At 43.6% G+C, this 22,547-nt stretch overlaps 1 pseudogene; it reads right to left on the minus strand.

The window, feature by feature from the left end:
• Positions 1-465: 465 nt before the first annotated feature.
• LOC147217008 (uncharacterized) lies at positions 466-21,263 on the minus strand (annotated as a pseudogene).
• Between the last annotated feature and the right edge of the window lie 1,284 nt (positions 21,264-22,547).

A 22,547-nucleotide genomic window follows, 5' to 3' on the forward strand; every position in this document is an offset into this window, starting at 1 on the left:
CCTCCTCTCCCCATCACTCCTAATACCTGTGTGTTAAATGTCAAGGTTACTGGCTAAAAACAGGTGCCTCTTAAATTGCTCAGGCATGGACAGAACTTGTTTTAGTGATGGACAAGAAAAACTTCTGAGCAGGGCGGTCATTCTCATTTCTCAAAGTTAAGGCCAAGTCTGTTCTCCTGAGGAGTTGCACTTGATTTTTCCAGAAAAGAACATAAAGGGGTTTAACTTGTCTTCCTTTCTCATTCACTATTCAGGGGGTCACCTCCTCCATCAGCCTCCTTCATCCAACCCCATGCTTTGTGTACTCTTCTCTCAGAATAACTAACTTCATGTTCTCTTTCACTACATCCATAAATATTCTCTTTGGTCTTCCTCAAGGTCTCCTGTCTGGCAGTTCTAGCCCCAGCATCCTTCTACCAATATATTCACTTCTTCTTCTTCTTCTTCTTCTTTCGGCTTTTCCCTTCAGGGATCGCCACAGCGAGTCAACTTTCTCCATCTAACCCTATTCTCTGTATCCTCCTCTCTCACACCAACTACCTTCATATCCTCTCTCACTATGTCCATAAATCTTCTCTTTGGTCTTCCTCGAGACCTCTTGCCTGGCAGCTCCAATTCCAGTATCCGTCTACCAATATATTCACTAACCCTCCTTTACACATAAACAAAACCACCTCAGCCGGGTTTCTCTGACTTTATCTCCAAACCATCATTCATTTTTGATCCCATCCATCCTTGTCATTCCCAAAAAGAACCGCAACATTTTCATCTCTGCTACATCAAGCTGTCCTATCTTTTCTTAAATGGCGAGCTCTCAAGATAGCAGATAGTATTAGATATAGCATCACTGGCCTTACCACTGTCTTGGACACATTTCCTTTTAATGTGGTATGTTACACATTACACCAATTCAATAAACGCATATCTCGAAGTTGCAAATGTCAATGTATATGTGCTGAGTGCAGTGTCAGCGTAGTTGAGAGTGTAAGTGTACCCAAACGTAGCTGTGTACGATGAGCACTTGGAAACAGCCAGAATCCTCTCTCCCTCAGTCACTAAGTCTCATTCAGTCACCGTAGTGTACTTTAATAAGATACCTCCAATTTTTCTTCAGTACTTTCGATACTTTTTATTCCCTTGAATTGTTTGAAAAAATGAAAGGCAACTAGTACTGCTCATGGATCTTCTACCGAGAAGCAAATGAGAGCGATTGATTTCGAAACTAAGCTAAGATCGTCAAGCAACATGAGGAAGATATTTAAGTCCATACATTCACCAGCAGCCTGGGTAAGCTAGCCTACAATAAGGCTATATGGTATACAGTAAACTCTTGTTTATTGTGGGTGTTACCTTCTAAAAATAACCCGCAATAGGCGAAATCTGCAAAGTAGTCAGCTGTATGTATAGAGCATAGTCAGAACCACTACTATCCAGGAAGGGAAAAGAAGACTCCAAAATACTTATATGATTATCTAACAGACCTCAAAGATAATGAAGTAATGTTGCGTGGCCAGGGCAGTGGACCAGACAAACTTGCAGTGACGGATGTGATGGCAAACTGAAGTGACACCATTCTCTTTCATCTAAAAAGTGGTGGCTGATAGCCCAGGGAGACAGACCAGTGGCAGCGGAGATGTGAAAACGGTGAGTATTCTCGACCCAGGGAAGGAACTGGGTCCATTCAGAAGGGTTGGTGGACATGAGACATCTGAGGGTGGCCTCAAGTTTCCGATTCATCGCTCCGTCTGACCGTTGGACTGAGGATGAAAACCTGAGATGAGAGAGACTTTGGTGTTGAGTGTGAGGCAGAACTGTTTCCATACCTGGGAGGTGAATTGAGGTCCACAGTCAGACAGAATCCCCTTGGGAATGCGGTGGAGATGGAAAACATGTATGACCAGCAGTTGAGCTGCTTGAAAAGCTGAGGGGAGCTTTCTGAGGGGAACGAGGTGACATGCTTTGGAGAAACAGTACTATGATGGTGAAAATGGTGATCATAGAGGGGGGAGTGTCCAGTGACGAAATACATCACAATATTTGATCAGGGTCTCTTCAGAATGGTATGGGTATGAAGGAGTCAAGCAGGTGGTTGATGGACTGATTTGTTGTGTGCGCAAACAGGACAAGTGAGGATGTAGTCTTTAATGTCATTGTGGATGGATGGCCACCAGAAGGCGCGGTTTGTGACAGTTATTTATAGAATATATAACAACCCTGATCTTTGCTAATAGAAAAGTACAGAGAAGGTCAGAGGGAGCTGCATTGGGTTTTTGTAGACCTAGAAAAAGCATATGACAGGGTGCCAAGAGAGGAGCTCTGGTATTGTATGAGGAAGTCTGGAGTGGCAGAGAAGTATGTTAAACTTGTGCAGGGCATGTATGCTAGCTGTGAGACAGTGGTGCGGTGTGCTGTGGGGGTAATAGAGAAGTTCAAGGTGGAGCTGGGACTCAATCAGGGATCAGCTCTGAGCCCCTTCTTGTTTGCAGTGGTGATGGGCAGGCTGACAGATGAGGTTAGACAGGAGTCTCCATGTGCCATGATGTTTGGAGATTACATTGTTATATGTAGTGAGAGCACAGAACAGGTTGAGGAAAATCTAGAGAGGTGGAGGTATGCGGTGGAAAGGAGAGGAATGAAATTTAGTTGCAGCAAGACAGAGTACAGTGTATGTGTGTGAATGAGAGGAACTCTGATGGAATGCTGAAGCTACAGGGACTGGAGATCAAGACATTTGAGGATTTCAGCTTCTTGGGGTCAGCAGTCCAGAGCAACGGAGAGTGTGGAAAAGAGGTGAAGAGACAGGTCCAAGCAGGTTGGAATGGGTGGAGAAAAGTGTCAGGGGTACTATGTGATAGAAGACTTTCAGCCAGAATAAAAGGAAAGGTGTACAAGACAGTGGTGAGACCAGCGATGCTGTATGGACTAGAAACTGTTACAATGATCAAAAGACAGGAGGCAGAACTAGAGGTTGCAGAGATGAAGATGTTGAGGTTCTCTTTGGGAGTGACCAGGATGGATAGGATCAGGAATGAGTCTGTCAGAGGAACAGCACATGTTAGATGTTTTGGAGAGAAGGTCAGAGAAGCCAGACTGAGATGGTTGGGTCATGTGCAGAGGAGGGATAGAGAGTATATTGGTAGACGGATGCTGGAATTGGAGCTGCCAGACAAGAGGTCTCGAGGAAGACCAAAGAGTAGACACAAAGGGTTAGATGGCCAAGGTGGTTCACCTAGGCCAATTTGGCAAGCCTCTGCAGAGACAAGGAGATGTGATCAGATCAGAGTTGGAAATGTTTGGAGATGCCAGCCGGCAAATGATTTATTGGAAGACACTTTATACTTTGAAAAACCACTCTGCTTTTGGAATTACAGACAGACTTTGCATTTCAGTTTTAGGATACATCTTGTGATGCAGTTTCTTGGACACGTCGTCAGTGATAGTACCTGGGGTCACGGAGGGTTTCGGTCTTTCAACTTCAGACCCCCTCACCCAGGCGACCCGGCCAGGAGTGATCAGTTTCCAACCTGTGTCCAAGAAGCGCTCATCCACTCCTTGTTCCTCTGGATCCAGAGCCATCTGGATGCCTTCTCAGCGGCCTCTGACGCTGAACAGATGGCTCTCCTTTTGCGTGCCCCTGTGATGCCCAGGAGACTGTAGGCCTTGCAGAGAGACTTCCCTGCAAAGCCCCTTCCCCCGACCTCAATGGGCAAGCATTGTGCATGCCACCCCCTGATGCTGCAGTCTTCCACCAGCTCAGCATACTTTTCCTTCTTTCTTCTGCTGGCTTCCTCCATTCTCTCCTCCCAGGGCACAGTTAGCTCTAGCATGATGACCTGCTTGGAGGACTCTGAATGTAGGACGATGTCTGGTCTTAGGCGGGTTTCATTTCGTATTCTTTAAATTGCTTACCGGATTTACTAGTGTTGGCAGAACTGGGCTGCAATTTCTACACTTTGTAGATATATTTCCTAATGAAGGGATTTATGGACTTAATAAAGGATCTGCATCTTCACTAATGGTCTGAGTAGATTGTTGAACTGCATGTGGGCCGTCGTGCTCACACAGTGACTCACACTGCTGTGCTCAAACTTTAGTGAAATGAACTTTACATTTGTGCTGGTATTTTTTTTTTTTTATTTAAGTCTTAAACTGATTATAGAAATTACTTTTGGGTGAAAAGACTTTGTCTAAAATCGACAATGTCTAATTTAGAGCCTGAGGTGCAGAATGAAGAAGAAAAGAAACTGTTTGAGTTTATAGTTACTTGTAGAGGGAAGCTTGGAATTTTGGTTGGAAACTCTGTTAAAACAAATTAAGATATTTGAAGGATTTTTTTTTTTTATAGAACTGAAAGATTTTCAAGAATCGGTTCAGAGTTTATCAAAAGATGAGTATGAGAAGGAGGGCAATAACATTGATTGGTACCAACCAAAAACAATTTATCATAGAAAATTTTCTATGTGTATAAATGGGCCAAAGGCACAGATGATGAGCAAGAGGAAGATGGTGAAGTTAACGTATTGATGGCGCATCACAATCTGAGCAAAGTGTGAAGCAGGGCTGTAAAGCTGCAAGCTAATGTAGTTCAAGTGGCAGTATTGGAGCGTCACACGCTGAGGTAGAGTGCGCAGCTCTAAAAGCAAAATCGAAAGCATTGACTTACAAACTGGATTTGAATCTCATGGAGGCAAAACTAAAAACACATAGAGAAAGTTACCTTATATTCTGAGCTGACCGCTGTGGAAGCAGTTTGCGTTTTCTGAAAGCCAGAAGTAAAGGGCCTACCTAGTGGCTACTGTGATCAGAGTTCGGAGTGTTTGGAGACGCCAGGAAAATGTTTTTTCAATTTTGTTTTGGGAAAATTTAAATGGCTTTATTCACCATTTTGATTAATATTTTAGTTAACGTTGAATATACGGAAGGAATAAGATCCTTCTTGGAATCTATTGAAACCCCTATGATTATCAAGGCGGCCAGCCAAAAATCAGTCCATCAAGGGCTTTAGGTTCAGCCAGGGGAGCAAATTCGTCCTTCAAGGAGTTGTTGTGGGCATGAAAAAAGGTACTCTTAATGTAGCAGAAACTGTTCTGACCTTCTTAAATTGTCCCAAGAGCTCTTGATAGGGCAGTGTGATCAGAATCCTCACTGAATATCTCCCAGAGATTGTGAATTAATTCCTTCAAGGTCCAATCAAAGCTGGAAGGATCCCGGAATCGTCTTTGGGTGATGAGTCCAAGGACGAATGAAATCTTTGCATCGTCATGAGAGAAGTAATGTGGTGAACGACTGAAGGCGAGGGTGCAAGAGATAACCCCCGCAACAGCCTACCTCTCCTGGGTATTTCTCTGTAATGGGTGAGTGAACATCTCAGGAGGTGCAGAGGGCCTGGTAGACTGGTGGAGCAATGGGGGCCTCTGTAGAAGGAGGCGATGGATTAGAGTGAAGACTCAGTAGCAGCTGAGTGTGCTGATCCACATGCTGGTCATCGGTATTCTGTTGTTTATAGAACAGTTCAGATAACAAAGAACAGCATCATATGCGGATTAGAGATCTCAGTTCCGATGGGGCTCTGCTGACAGCGGTCTGTCATGGTTTTTGGAAGACTCTGGAACGAGGAAGATGCAAGACGGAGAACTCAAGGAATGTGGAGATGAATAGCCACCAAGAAGAAGGACTAATCCAGGGGAATGAGTTCATGTGGCAGTATCTACTGCAGTTTAACACTCTGTAATCAAAGGGCTGGCAACAGGCTCCTCTTAAGATCAACCTGACTAGACCTGATGATTCGCAGGTGTGCACTGGACCCCACTTAAAATCCATTCTCTTGCTCAATCAGGCTCACTGGTGAAGAACTGAGGTGAAAGTACCTGCACACAGACTCATAATCCCAGATACCAACAATGGGCAGGAATTCTGCAAATGGAGCTGGAGATTTGGTGGGGAAAAGTAGTGTCTTCACCATTGGCAGATAATCTCCCATCATGCAATACCATCAGAGAAGTGCACGGTTTGTCCTGAGTTATTTTTTAGTTTTTTATTATACTGTACAGTGCTATTCTTGACTACAATCAAATAGCTGTAGAGTGAAGAGTCGAGAGTTCACTTACAAATTACCCTCCGATATGCTTATGGTAGTAATGCAGCCTCAGGGGAGCACAAGCTAGCTTCCAGTGTAAAACGTGTCAAAACCAAATATCCAAATTGAACTAAAGACTCATAGTGGATGTCTTGAGGCCTGGCTTAACAACGACCATCATTGATTCTGCAAAGCAACAGGGCACTGTAATTGGGCTATTGTGGGCCGAAGAAGAAGGCAGGCAGGCAGGCATGTGCAGAAGCAGAGAGAGACAAGGAAAGGCAGGAGCGGTGGATTGAGAGTGATGACTATTGGGATGATGACAGGAACAGCTACACCAGGGGTAGGCAAACTGTTTGGCTCAGGGGCCGTATTGACTTTTAAAATTTGACAGATGGGCTGGGTCAAAACAAGATACGATGCATATTAAAAAAAAAAAAAACATTTGTTAACAGTTCATATCAGACTTGTCTGACATTTATCTGAACGTTGTCTGACATTTGCTTTGAAAATATAACCAGCTTGGTTTTGAAGGCTCCGACATTTGCTTGCATTTCATGCAAGTTTTTCCCTTGTAGCATCATGTCCAATTCATTCATGTGTAAAGGCTAAATAACAGGAAAATTTTCTATAGTTCTCAAGTAGCTCCAAAAATGAAATAATCTCCTGTTTGAGGTTTCACATTAATTTATCCAATCATTCACATTAAGTATGAATTCTGTACCAATCTTTGGCGGCCCGGATTTAAAAGACCAACAGACCGGATGTGGCCCGCGGGCCGTAGTTTGCCCACCCCTGAGCTAGACTGTGTATATGATGCAGGGAAGGAAGGTGGACATACTGTGTGTCCAGGGAATATTTGGAAAGGTAGCTAGAATGTGGCTTGAAGCATAGGTGCAGGCAGGTCCTGCTGATATACCTGTGGCGATATGGAAATATCTGGGGGGGCAGATGCCCTTAGAGATTGAGAAGATGCCTGAAGACATGTAATGATGCCCATTTTTAAGATTAAGGGAGAATTGTGGTAACTATAGAGAAATAAAGCTGATGACCCATACAATGAAGTTATGGGAAAGCAGAGTGGAAACTAGATACCGGAGAGCAGTACTCAGCATTTCTGAGCAGCAGTGTGGTTGCATGCTTAGAAAGAATACTACAGGTACATTATTTGCTTTTTTGCTGGCAGAATGGTGTTATTTTTGATTAATGTGTGGATGATGGTAATAGAGGTCCATTAATGTTGAAAAAGTTGTCCGTATGATTATTTATTTAAATTGCTGCAGTGTTTTCAAAAAGATAAGACAGTGATGGTGCTTGGTATTTCTGGGGAGAGGGTGACTCCTTTTCACAGGATACTGAGGAGGTAAGGTTTTTTTCACAGCAAGCGGATGTAGGTTTGATACTGAACATGCACCTCTATCTCTCTCAGTGCTGAAGAGAATCACCTGTCCTGCTTGCATTTGGTTCTCCTATATGGTCACTGCTTTGAGATGAGATGAGAACAACTTTATTTATCCCGAAGGAAATTGTTGTGCCAGAGTTTCAAGTAAAAACATAACAGTAATAGATAATAGTAGAAAGGAGGAAGAATAAGAAATACAATGAAATATAAATTGTCTTAACTGTTAACTGTTAACTACAAAGATTTGAAGATTCCCTGTGGTTGAGGGAAGAGGAATTAAAAAGTCTGATAGCCTCAGGTAGGAAAGACCTCCTGTGGCGTTCAGTGGAGCTCCTTGGTGGTATCAGTCTACGACTGAAAGAGTTCTGACAGGACGTCAATGTGGCATGCAGGGGGTTATGGACATTGTCCATGATGCTGAGGAGCTTCCTCATCATCCTGCTCTCTGACACCTGCACAACAGACTCCAGCTCTACTCCTAGGACAGACCCAGCTCTCCTGATGAGCTTGTTGAGTCTGTTGGTGTCCATTGTCTTGAGCCTGCTGCCCCAGCACACAACAGCGTAGAGGATGGTACTGGACACCACCAAGTGGTAAAACATCTGCAGCATGGTCCTGCAGACGTTGAAAGATCTGAGCCTCCTGAGGAAGAACAGACGGCTCTGACCCTGACATTGGTGTTAAAGGTCCAGTACAGTTTATTGTCCAAGTGGACACCCAGGTATTTGTAGGTGTCCACAATGTCCACTTCTGTACCCCTGATGGTGACCGGATTCAGGTGGGTCCTTTGTTTCCTGAAATCCACCACCAGCTCCTTTGTCTTAGACACATTGAGCTGCAGGTGGTTCAGTCCACACCACTCCACAAACCTGTCCACCACGCTCCTGTACTCCTCCTCCTGGCCTCCGTTGATGCAGCCCACGATGGCAGAGTCATCTGAGAATTTCTGCAGGTGGCAGGACTGCGAGGAGAACCTGAAGTCTGAGGTGTAGAGCGTGAACAGGAAGGGAGACAGGACCGTCCCCCACATACTGCGGCCGACCTGTGAGGTAGTTGTTGATCCAGGCCGCGAGAGGAGCATCTACTTGCATGTCCAGAAGCTTCCTGTTCAGCAGGGCAGGTCGAGTGGTGTTGAAAGCACTTGAGAAGTCAAAGAACATGACTCTCACAATGCTTCCTGCCTCCTCAAGGTGGGTGTATACTCAGCAGGAAGATGATGGCGTCTTCCACTCCTATCCGGGGCTGGTAAGCGAACTGCAGGGGGTCCAGCGAAGGTCCAACAACATTACGAAGTTGCCTCAGGATGAGCCTCTCCTGCGACTTCATGACGTGTGATGTCAGGGTCACTGGTCTGTAGTTGCTGTGCGTGCTGGGATGCTTCTTCTTGGGCACTGGGACCAGACATGAGGTTTTCCACTGGTCAGGGACAACCATCTGGATCAGGCTCAGGTTAAAGAGGTATGTGGTTGGTAAAGATTGGATTGAACTTTGTCATTGAAAAGCACAGTAATCACAAATGAAATTCACTTTACAGAAAAAAATAACATACATATTTAGACATGTGCTTTAGGTTCAACAAAAAATGGTTTCTAGTTTAATTACAATATTTGCATATCAGAAATAATTATATCAACAATGTTGTTTTGATTTTACTTCACTACTTGAGATATGATAAGTATATCATTAATTAATTTACTATTGAAATAGCTAATCAGTCAGGGTCGCAAAGGTTCTAGAGCCGATCCCAGCTGGAAAGGAAAGGCAGGGTTCAATTTGGACCCATCCCCAGGTGATCAAAGGCCCATTTACAGTAAAGACATAAAAGAAGTCAATCTGTCCGGAAAAATAAGGTCTCCTATCAACCTGTTGCATGTAGTTGGATTGTGGAAAGAAACTAGAGGAAACTCATGCAGACAGGGCCCCCTGTCAGAAATGTAACTTTTTTGATGTAATGCATAGGTGCCAATCACTGTGCCACTGTACCACCAAATGGTAGTATTATCAATTTCATTTTTGTGGCTGAACAAGTATGAAAAATTGAACAATATACTAACCTTGGCTCTGTTCTCCTCAGTTTTTATGACAAGCATGATAATGGCTTGTTGCGTTGTTGTAACCCAGTTGCTTGGGACACAAAAAATATTCACCTTGGAATGAAAATGATTGAATATTCTGGCACTGACTGCCTCACAGTGAGAAGAACCTTGGTTTTTCATTCGTAGAGGGGGCCTACATACTCCTGTCTGGAGTATGCATATTCTCCCCGTTTCTGCGTGGGATTCCTCTGGATTCTCCAGTTTCCTCCCACAGTCTAAAACATGCAAAAGGTTAAATGAAGACCCAAAATTGCCAAGATGTGCTAACGAGAGAGAGACATTTCAATAATGACAGACACTTGTGTAATACCTTAGTAGGAGTGATCAGCACAAATTATTGTCATTAAGGGGAAACCCTCTTCTATTAATAGATTCCATGAAAGCAAAGTCCACGTGCCAGAAATACAGAGGAATTGGGGAAATGTTTCTCCCTGCCCCACGACGACAGAATAAAAGAAATACACAGCACAAAGACAAGGCATTTCTTAACAGAACTGAGTAAACAATAAGAAAATAATGTGCGTAGTAGATTTGAACATTTACTGAAAAAAAAGATATAGCAACCAAAGAAGAGGACGTAGCAGCAGAGATATGTATGGTTAGAGTGCAAAATCAGTCAGTAATAGCAACATGTTTTATTTTACTCTCCATCCCTTCATCATCGTCTACTGTTTATCGGATTGGGTCATGGGGGCAGCAGCCGAATCAGAGGCCCAGACTTCCCAAGTCTGGGGGATCCTAAGGCATTCCCAGGCCAGCCGAGAAACAGGTTGTCATTACATTACATTTACATTACAGTAATTTAGCAGACTCTTTTATCCAAAGCGACTTACAAAAATGGCAATTGAATAACCGAAAATCCAAAGTACCAGTAGTCGTTATTCAGAAGTCACCACCCTGTCAAATAACCATCTCAAAACCATATACATACATACATACATTCATTTCTTCAGGTTTTTTTTTTGGGGGGGGGGGGGGCGGGGGGCGGGGGGTAAGTTCAATTAATGGGGTAGTGCTTGGTGAAGAGTTACATTTTCAGATCACGGATGAAGATGGGCAGCGACCCCTGTGTTCTGACCTTTTCCGGGAGTTCGTTCCACCACTGAGGAGCCAAAACCGAGAAGAGCCGAGACCGGTTTGATCGGCAGACAGGGGCTCGGAGTGATGGGGTGGACAGTCGCTGAGAGGTGGCAGATCGGAGGACACGGGTAAGGACATGTGGCTTGACCATATCCTGAAGATATGATGAGGCTTTCCCATTCACTGCTCTGTAGGCGAGCACCAGGGTCTTGAACTTGATGCGGGTGGCTACCGGGAGCCAGTGAAGGGACATAAGAAGGGGGGCTGTGTGTGAGAATTTGGGACGGTCGAACACCAGGCAGGCTGCTGCTTTCTGAATAAGCTCCAGAGGCCTGAGGGTCACCGCTGGGGCACCAGCAAGGAGGGTGTTGCAGTAGTCCAGACGAGAGATGACTAAACCCTGGATGAGTACCTCCGAGAGGAATCTGCAAAAGTTCCTGATGTTGTGAAGGAGGAATCTGCAGAAACGGGCGACTGCTGCGACGTTTGCTGAGAATGACAGTTGGTTGTCTAGGATCACACCCAGGTTTCTCACAGTTGTGGTTGGCCCTACCACAGTGTTGTCGATGGTGATGGCCAGGTCTCTATACGGACAACCTTTCCCCGGGAGAAAGAACAGCTCAGTCTTGTTTAGGTTGAGCTTCAAGTGGTTAGTTGCCATCCAATCTGAGATGTCGGACAGTCACGCTGTAATTCAGGTATCCACCTGTGTGTCTGACAGAGGGAAGGACGGGATCAGCTGTGCATCGTCAGCATAGCAGTGGTAAGAGAAGTCATTGGAGCGAATGATAGAACCAAGCGATGTTGTGTACAGGGAGAAGAGGAGAGGGCCTAAAACCGAACCTTGAGGAACACCGGTAGACAGTCTGCCTGGTTCTGACACAGCCCCTTGCCATGCTACCTTGTAGGAGCGACCTGTCAGGTAGGATGCCAACAGGGAGAGTGCAGATCCTGTGACACCCAGACCCTTGAGGGTGGAGACAAGGATCTGGTGGTTGACTGTGTCGAATGCGGCTGACAGGTCAAGAACTGTCCTGGGTCTTCACTAGGGCCTCCTGCTGGTTGCATGTTCCCAAAAACTTCACAAGAGAGGTGTCCAGGAGGCATCCTAACCAGATACCTGAGCCACCTCATTTGTCTCCTGCGGCACTGTTTTCCCTCTCTATATGTTGGAATTCCTTGTCATGATCTTTCTCACTGGCTTCATATTCTAATTTTTGTAATTCCAAATCATGCGGTAACTCCAATCTTTTAAGTTCAAGATCTTTTTCGATTACCTTCTTTTTAGCCCGGCGACTCTCTTTCAACTCATAAGCTCGCTATTGCGGAAGATGAATTTTGCCTGATCTTCCCTATCTGAAACATCACTCTCACCTGATGAAACTAAAGTTGGATATACAACTGGCGCTTCACTGACAAAAAGAATGTCTTTATTAACTAGTCCTAATCAAACAGCTTTAAACAATGAATCTTAAGTTTCTTATCATCGGTTGAGAGTCTAACGGATAATGCTCCACTATCCCAATTAATTGGTCCTTAATGCAGTGAGACAAAGCAACTTTGCAAGGATTTTTACAAATTCTTCTACCACAGACATGACTGCAAATTTGAAATCACATTGCGAAACAAACTAAATGTGGCAGTCAAATTCAACTTACTCAACCAAAGGCGGAAACAGCCTTTTCCCCTCCAACCCCAAAATGCTGCTCCACCAAACAGCCAAAAATGGAGCGAAAAAGGGAAGCACAAAACACTGCAGTCTCCCCCCCAAAAATTTCCCAGTTAGAAGAAAAAAAAAAAAATTCAAACAAAAAAAAAAGTCTCAGCCACAAGAAAGAAAGTCTTCCATTAGCCAAAACAATTGCGCAGAAACACATTTAAGGACTGAAGTCTGGAGCATATTTTCATTTGAGGATGAAAAACTGACGCAAAAACTAAAGTGCCAACTTCCCCAACGTGGAAGCAAACGCTGCAACCGCACGAACTCTGGTCCGAAGTTACCTTCCCTGAAACTAAGATAAACCTCAGATAAGATAAACTAGCTTCAAAGCGTAACAATTGAAGGTGTAAAAGACACCTTCTCCTGGGTTCGCTTCAAAAAGCCCGCTTCCCAAATCAAAGAACAAGCAAAACGCTAACTCACCAGAGAACCAGAGATTGCGGGCCACAAGCGCACTTGAAACTAATGTGTCAGATCTGAAAAGAAACGTAGATGGCACTACAAAAAACATGGCCAAAAATCAGGAAAACAAGAAAAAGAAGATTGAAACGAACCAACAATTTTGTTAGGTCGCTGTCTAGGGCTGTGAGATCAAACATAAGGTTGGGAACAAAATTATTCAGTAACGAGATACAGAGATATAGCATGTATTTACTTAGTGCAAAAACCATGATACAAAGTGTAAAGTCCTTAGGATGTATCTTTTTTTTCCCCTGGTATGACATCATGGCCATTATTAAATGGCCAGCACCCTGGCCGGGACCAATACAGGACTGCAAACAATTACCAACATGCTCTCAGCTGCTCAGAACTACCCGCAACATATATAGAGAGAAAAGAGTTCCACAGAAGACAACACCCCAAAACACACAACGAGCTCTGGAGATGTAACACTTAGCTCCGTCTTCACCAGCGCAGGCTGGAGTAGAATCCACATCACTGCTGATGCAGCGCCGCACCTGGCAATCTCCTGCTCCATCCTTTTTTACTGGTGAACAAGACTCTGAGATACCTGAACTTCTCCACTTGGGGCACGGCCTCCTCCTTGACTCTGAGTGGGAACTCCAACCATTTCTGGCTGGGAACTATATTCTCTGAATTGAAGGTGCTGATCGTCATCCTGATTGCTTCACAATTGGTTGTGAACCACTCCAGCGAGAGCTGGAGGTCACATTTCCGATGAAGCCAACAGAACCACAGCATCCACCAAACCGGATCTCCTCCACACCAGAATTGGTGAAAAAGGACAGCCCTGGCAGAGTACAACCCTCACCGAGTGTGACTTACAAGCAGCGATGTGGACCATGCTCTGGGAAAACACATGTAGACTGGTTGGGCAAACTCCCATGTACCCTTAAACATCCACCCAAGGATGTAGAGCTGGTCCGCTGTCCCCAACAGACCCTCAAAATGTGTTTGGGTCTGCCAGGTCTGACCAGTGTCCTCCCTCATCATCAGAGCCAGCTCACCAACAGGTGGTAATCAGTTGGCAGCACCACTTCTCTATTCAGTGTGTCCGAGTGTCCAGAACATTATGCCTCAAGTCAGATGATACAAAATCATTCATTTAACTGCAGCCTGAGGTGTGCTTGAGTCAGGTACGCATGTGCACACCTTAATGTCTGAACATGTTGTTTGTGATGGACAGACAATTGGTGGGACCAGTCCTCCAAATTATGCCTTTCCAGGTCTTGTTGTCTCTGCCCATGTGAGTGTTGAAGTCCCCCCAGTAAGATGAGAAAATACCCAACAGAACCTGGTATTTGTTATTTGGAATAAACTGTGATGAACACAGAAGTGCAATAGCATAACACCACCCAGGTTTAGTGCGCGGGGGGGGGGGTTTCTCCCAATCATGTTTTTCCAAGTCTACGTGAGTGTTGAAATCTCACTGTAGAACGAGGGATTCCCCAATGGGAGCACTCTCGAGCAACCCCTCTAGGGACCCCAAAAAGGGGGCGTTGTCTGAGCTGATGTTTGGTGCATAGGCACGCACAACAGTCAGAACCTATCAACCACTATGGACGCTGAGCAAGGTTACCCTCTCGTCCACCACTTTGAACCCCAACATGCAGGTGCCGAGACGGGGAGGAAATCAATATCCCCACACCTACGCTCTCACCAGGTTACAGCTCAGAATACCAAAACATTTTTCCTTTATCTCAAAGGAAAATTGGCAAAACCTGATTCTTTACTGAAGAGAGGGCGTCTGACCCCAGATTGAAATTGAATGATTGTCCCATAAAAAAGGAGCTTGGTCTGGTCTCCATCCTTCTTTTAGCAACCCCAGAAACCACTAGTAGCCCTGCATCCTGGGAGCATAGGGATTGGACAGGGTGGTAGGGTTCTAAGAGTTCCTTGAGACAGAATGATGAATGTCCTGGTGACCAGTCCCAGTCCCAGTGCCTCCCACCTAATGGCAGCTAGGATAGACTCCAGCATTCCCTGCGACCCTAAGTAGGAGAAGTGGTAGACAGTGGGTGAATGGATAGGTAAGTGATTGATTTAAAATTGTACAGAGCCAGTGCAGAGAAGCCAGTGATGTGCAACAGCATTTTGAATGAGCTGAAGAGTGTTTAATGACTTGTTAGGATAGCCTGACAAGAGAGAATTCTAACAATCTAGTCTGGAAAATACAAAACACATGATTTAGTTTTTCTTAATCTTTTTTAGACAGAATATGCTTGATTTTGTTTATGTGGAAAAATTCAGTCTTTGAAATATTCTTTTTTTATGTTGGTCCAAAATGATAAATCTTGGTCAAAGATAACACCCAAGTTTTTTTTACAGACCAATGGTCCAGTTGGAGACCAATGTCACACCATCAAGGCAACCCATCTGAGCACAAGGTCAAATAAAATGGACCTCTTTCTAAACCCTCATACCAGCAAGTGAAATAAATATTAAAGGAAACACAACTAATGAAACAGCAAATTCATAATCGCCATATTTGTTCACTTCACAGTGTGACGGTTGTGGAGGGACCGTGCATGTTCGATACGTTGCTGCGGGGGCGGCCCTTGTGTGGGCGCTCGTACGCATGTGAGCATGTGCCAGGATGGCAGTGAAGACAATTTGTTTCATGTGCTATTAGGGGAACTGGGGAGAAGGGGTGGAGGTGCTTAGCTTTTCGTCATGCTCCTTGCCGTTGATGGGTCCCTTTGGTGGCATATTGTTGCCGTCAAGGGAAAAGAGCATTAGTTGTGTTACGGACTTAACTGGGCCTGTCTAGCATGTTTTGCATCATAGAGATGGCCCTGTTCAATCCCTTTATTCATCAGTGAAATGTGTAACATTTTAGTATCCTTGATGGCAGCCTGCTGCTTAAGAATTATTCAAATGTCCTTTTAATATATCATAGCCTTTTTTGTCATTTTTTGGGTCTGTTGATTGTTGATATGTTGCCTCTTTCATGTGGTAATTGTGCTGACCGCCTCCTATATGTAGGTCCCTCTAGCCGTGTGTCGGGAGAGATGATTGGTTTTATGTTGTCAGGTACGTTTGTCTTTGTTGCTATTTGCACTCTGCTTTCATTGGAGACTTAGAAAGTTATTTTTGACTCGGGTATTTGATTTTGCCCCGTGTGTTTACCCTTGCTGCCTAGTTGTTCTCTGTTTATGTCAGAGACTGAGCAAGTTTTGTTTTTGCCAAAAGACCCAAAGTTAAAACAAGCAACCTCATTCAACCTCGTTCAATCCTCGTATCAATCCAGTATGCATGTTTCCAGTAAAACAATGGTTGTGTCAGTTAAAATGGTTAAAGGTTAAAATGTGTTTTTAAATATAAAAAAAAAAAAAAATTAAAGAGAAATAATTCTTCAAACTTTTTTAACAACACATTCTAGTGTGAGACAAATATTTAAGCATATTGAATCCAATTAGTCCTACCAGAGTTACCTTTAACTCCTTGCATACATTGGGGATCTTAAGAGTCAAATATGACCCACCTCCACTGAAACTCTGAAATAAAGCAGGTTAATTGGGTTTTCAACCCCAAATCCTTTTTTGCATGAAGGAATAACTTGTTACCCATCTAAAACAACAGTCAATGTTTGTTTTCTCTTTTCACAGGGTAGGAAGGCTGACATTTAACTGTTAATACCAGTCTTTTTTTTAAATTCAACATGCTTGTTTTCTGGTTCCCCCTGGTTTTAAAAAGAAAATTCTGGTCTATGACCTGTTGGGGTGAGGTAGTTGCACTTATGGGTTAAGCAAGAACTAAAGGTACTCTCATCTGCGGCACCATTATACAATCTCATTGCAATCCCCATTCGTAAACAATGCCTTCAAGAGATGTTTATTTTTACATGAAATTATTTGAACTTGTGTCAGGAAAGCAAATTTTGGATGTCTTTTGGGATAAAGTCAGAGATATTGACTTTAACTGACAGGTTAAAACTGAACTTAAATCGACCAGTGCCCCCTCTTGGTATTGTAGCGAGTCACGAATGTTGGTTTATGTTGATGCTCGTTTTCTGTGTAATTTTGGGTTTGCTAAGAATTTTGTGTGTGTGGTTTGGGGTGCAAGGAATTCTGCTTTTTTTTTCTTTTTTTTTTTTTTTTTTTGTTTACCTGGAAAAGAACGGAACAGTTAGTTGTATTGCAGACTTGTGTGGCATGGCTGTAGCCAACCACAGCTATTGCTGATTAAGCGGATGTTTTACCGTTAACTAGGTGTTTTCTCTGACTAAAAGGCTACAGTATACAGCTTTGATGGAAATATACACAAATAAGAAATTACTTTCTATTGGTGGGTTAACGTTCGGAATAGTCTTCAAATGTCAGGTTCAAAAAACTTAAAAGTGGGTTCTTCTGCCCTTAAATATGCCAACCGTTTAAAATTTTGGTGCTAATACAACACAAAGGTTAAGGCCGTGTATTCATGAAAAAGGCTAGTTAGAAATTACAATCCTGCATCAAGTTGTGGTTATACAGTAAACCCTCGTTTATAGCGAGGGTTACGTTCTAAAAATGACCCGCAGTAGGTGAAATCCGCGAAGTAGTCAGCTTTATTTTTTGCAATTATTATAGAATACAATACTGTACTATAGAATGAAACCAAAGATCAAAACCTGTTCTAAGGCCCAAGCATTTTTAAAAAAAATAAAAATATAAATGTTTTCTTTCAAATAACTAGGATAGTTTTTCGAACTACTATACAGTAAAAAAGGGGTGGCTTCTCCATACAGAGAAACGTTTTTAAGTCAAAAGCATTTCTGACATTTCTCAAACCCCTTGCTGGCTGTAAAAGGGAGTGATACTGAGTGAACAGCACTCGTCAATGGCCTGAGATCCTCCTCCTCTTCACTGTCATGAATGTCATCGCTGTCAGCAAAGGTTTCATAAAGATTTTTAGCTCTGCGTGGCTAACGTTGGTATCCAGCATAATGTTCCTTTTTCTTGCAGTCATTAATCCACAACGCTACAGCGGGCTCCATCCTTATTTCACGGGTCTCAAGGGTGATGACCACAGTAACAAAAATGTTACCTGTTTAAAGCAGGTGAAAGAGCAGATGTAAAGAAGCACGCAGCTAGTTTTCTCTCCCAAATAACATCTCTATTTATTTAACAACACAGATTCACAGACACATCTGTATTCCCAGCTTCAGTTTGTTTAAACTCATATTAAACAGTTCTTTCGTTCAGTTTCAAAGAGTCCTTGTGACCATTTTCACTGTTTCCACACTATCACATTACACCATATTCTTCATCACTCTGCTTCTGAGATGAACACATCTCTATTACTATGTATTTACATTAACAGTCCCTAAGCATAAAGTCACATTGTTTTATATCACAGTCTACTACTGGCTCAGAACATTTCAAAAATATGTAAACTTCACAAGAAATGTGCATCTTTCTCTGTGCATGTGCCAAAATAATACAAAGTAAAGTTGCTGTAAAATGTACATGGCTACTGAAATATGCAGCATTGAATGTGCTTGTGCTAACTTCCAAACATTTTCTTTTAAGACAACAGAGTTCAGAACTAAACAGGATTCACAAAATAAAACAGCAAAAAATACAAAGTGCTCACTTCACCATGGGTGTAATTAAATTCTGGCTATCAAAAACCACCGTTTGTGCTCAGTCATTCTCAAAGGACACCCAACACCTGTCTCTACTGTGTGACTTTCAGTGCGCAAAACGGCGGCCACTCGGTAAAACTCTTTCATAAGTTGCTTTTCGTAATTCTAAACAAATGAAAACAGCATCACATACACACACAAAATTCACTGAAATAATGCTTGACTAAATAAAAATAAAATGAGTTCTTAATAGGTGATTTACCAACCTGTTTTAAGCAGGTGAAAGAGCAGACATAAGGAAGCATGCGGCTAGTTTCCTCTCCCAGATAACATCTGTGGAGACAGCGGAAGCGTCCGCCCCTTTGCCGCTCCAAGTGCAACTAGAAAAAATAAAAAGCCCCGCCCCCCACTTTTACGGAAAAAAAATACTAGAATTGAAATAAATCACCAAATAATAACAAACAAAATCCCAAATAAATGTGGTCACCCTCCTTTATGTAACGAACCGAATATTAATTTATACCATAATGGCGCCCTACAGCAGCATAGCTTTCACCTTCATTCAGCATGTCCAGAAGTTTAACTTTTTCTGCGATAGTTAACATCTTCCTCGTCCTTTTGGGTGTGTCCTCAGGTACGCAGCCTTTGCTGGTGCAGAACATTTCTTAAACATGTTTTGTCATGGAGAAAATTTGCAAACATAAATTTGGCAAGCTGTACAGAGACAAGGCACAGAGATTGTTACCACTTGACTATGGTCCTTTAGCAATTGGGGTGCAGAACACAACACCCTTCTTCTTCTTCTGCTTCTTTCGGCTTTTCCCTTCAGGGGCCGCCACAGCGAGTCAACTTTCTCCATCTAACCCTATTCTCTGTATCCTCCTCTCTCACACCAACTACCTTCATATCCTCTCTCACTACGTCCATAAATCTTATCTTTGGTCTTCCTCGAGACCTCTTGCCTGGCAGCTCCAATTCTAGCATCCGTCTGTACATGACCGAACCGTCTCAGTCTGGCTTCTTTGACCTTCTCTCCAAAGCATCTAACATGCGCTGTTCCTCTGATAGACTCATTCCTGATCCTATCCATCCTGGTCACTCCCAAAGAGAACCTCAACATCCTCACCTCTGCAACCTCTAGTTCTGCCTGCTGTCTTTTGGTCATTGTTACAGTTTCTAGTCTATACATCATCGCTGGTCTCACCACTGTCTTGGACACCTTTCCTTTTATTCTGGCTGAAAGTCTTCTATCACATAGTACCCCTGACACTTTTCTCCACCCATTCTAATCTGCTTGGACCCGTCTCTTCACCTCTCTTCCACACTCTCTATTGCTCTGGACTGTTGACTCTAAGTACCTGAAATCCTCCAGCTTCTTGATCTACACTCCCTGTAGCCTCACCGTTCCACCTGAGTTCCCCTCATTCACACACATGTATTCTTTTTTGCTGCGACTAACTTTCAGTCCTCTCCTTTCCAGAGCATACCTCCACCTCTCTAGATTTTCCTCTACCTGTTGTCTGCCCTCACTACAGATCACATGGGGATTCCTGTCTAACCTCATCTGTCAGCCTATCCATCACCATTGCGAACAAGAAGGGGCTCAGAGTTGATCCCTGATGGAGTCCCACCTCCACCTTGACCTTCTCTGTTACCCAGACAGCACACTGTACCAGTGTCTCACAGCTAGCGTACATGTGCTGCACCAGTCTGACATACTTCTCTACCACTCCAGACTTCCTCATACAATACCAGAGCTCCTCTCTTGGCACCCTGTCATATGCTTTTTCTAGGTCTACGAAAACGCAATGCAGCTCCCTCTGGCCTTCTCTGTATTTTTCTATAGCATTATCGACGCAAATAATGCATCTGTAGTACTCTTCCTAGGCATGAAACCATACGGCTGTTCACAAATGCTGACTTCTGCTCACAGTCTAGTTTCCACTACTCTTTCCCATAACTTCATTGTATGGCTCATCAACTTTATCCCTCTATAGTTGCCACAATTCTGCACATCCCCTTTATTCTTAAAAATAGGTACCATCACACTTTGTCTCCATTCTTCAGGCATCTTCTCACTCTCTAAAATCCTGTTGAATAATCTAGTCAGGAAATCTACTGCTGCCTCTCCTAGACACTTCCACACCTCCACAGGTATATCATCAGGACCAACTGCTTTTCCACTCTTCATCCTCTTCAATGCTTTCCTCACTTCAGTTTTACAAATTTGTACTACTTTGTGGTCTACAATAGTCACTTCTTCTACCCTTGCCTCTCTTTCATTTTCCACATTCATCAGCTCTTTAAAGTACTCTTTCCATCTTCCCATCACTCTTCTAGCATCTGTCAATACATGTCCCTCTATCCTTAATCACCCGGACCTGTTGTACATCCTTTCCATCTTTATCTCTCTGTTTTGCCAACCTGTATAGATCATTCTCACCTTCCTTACTATCCAACCAAGCATACAAGTCATCGTACGCCCTTTGTTTTGCCTTTTGCTACCTCTATCTTTACCTTACGTTGTATCTCCCTGTACTCCTGTCTGTTCTCTTCAGTCCTCTCAGTATCCCTCTTCTTCTTTGCCAACCGCTTTCTCTGTATATACTCCTGCATTCCTCATTCCACCACCAAGTCTCCTTATCCACTCTCCTTCCAGATGACACATAAAGTACTCTTCTACCTGTCTTCATGATAACACTAGCTGTTGTTGTCCAATCATCTGGAAGCTCACCCTGACCACCCAGATCCTTTCTCATCTCCTCCCCGAAAACCATGCAACACTCCTCCCTTTTCAGCTCCCACCACTTTGTCCTCTGCTCTGCCTTTGTCCTCTTCATCTTCCTTGTCACAAGAGTCATCCTACATACCACCATCCTATGCTGTCTGGCTACGCTCTCACCTGCAACTACTTTGCAGTCACTGATCTCTTTCAGGTTACCTTGTCTATATAAGATGTAGTCTACCTGGGTGCTCCTACCTCCGCTTTTATAAGTTACCCCGTGCTCCTGTTTTTTTCTGGAAAAAGGTATTCAATACAGCCATTTCCATCCTTTTTACAAAATCTACCACCATCTGTCCCTCTGCATTATTATCCTGTATACCAAATCTGCCCATCACTTCTTCATCCCCTCTATTGCCTTCACCAGCATGTCCATTGAAGTCTGCACCAATTACCACTCTCTCATTTCTGGGAATATTCTGCATCACTTCATCTAACTAATTCCAGAACCTCTCCTTCTCTTCAAAATCCCATCCCATCTGCGGGGCATAGCCACTAACAACATTGAGCATCACACCTTCAATTTCAAGTTTCAGACTCATAACTCTATCTGACATTCTTTTCACCTCTAGGACGTTCCTAACAAACTCCTCCTTCAAGATAACTCCTACTCCATTTCTCTTCTTGTCAGTACCATAATAGTGCAACTTAAAGCCTGCTCCTAAGCTTCTAGCCTTACTACCTTTCCACCTGGTCTCCTGGACACAGAGTATATCCACCTTCCTTCTCTGCATCATGTCGACCAACTGTCTACCTTTTCCTGTTCAAAGTCCCGATATTCAGAGTCCCTACTCTCAGTCCGAGGCTCTTTCCTTTCCTCCTCTCTCTCTGCTTCTGAACACACACTCCTCCTCTTTTTCTTGTTCTTGTTCTTCGACCCACAGTAGCCCAATTTCCATTAGTACCCTGTAGGTCATCAGTACCAATGGCGGTCGTTTTTAACCCGGTCCGCGACCAATCCGGTATGGCATAGTTTTGGTTGACTCGCATGTTTGGTTTTTGCAAAAGTTTTACACCGGATGCCCTTCCTGACGTAACCCTCTGCATTTATCCGGGCTTGGGACCGGCTCAGGGAGACATTGCTCCGTGCCCCCCCAAGGCAGGCTTGGAGAGACACGGGCCAGTGCCGCCCTGAGGCTGCACTGCAGAACACAACACCCTGTACTGTAAAAATTAACCATTCAAAAAAAACTGCACTAAAAAAGATCTGCGAAACAGTAAAGCTTCAAAAGGTGATCCGCATAAAGCGAGGGTTTACTTAACTATAAATTGCATCTGTATATCTACTGTGTAGATATACTGTGAAGTCACTGGGATAAGATTCAGCACCACAAATTCATACCTTATGTCACCAAAAAAGGTG

Source organism: Fistularia commersonii, chromosome 29 (genome assembly GCF_037954325.1).
Source record: "Fistularia commersonii isolate RoL2024-O1a breed Wild chromosome 29, RoL_Fcom_v1.0, whole genome shotgun sequence".
NCBI lineage: Eukaryota > Metazoa > Chordata > Actinopteri > Syngnathiformes > Fistulariidae > Fistularia > Fistularia commersonii.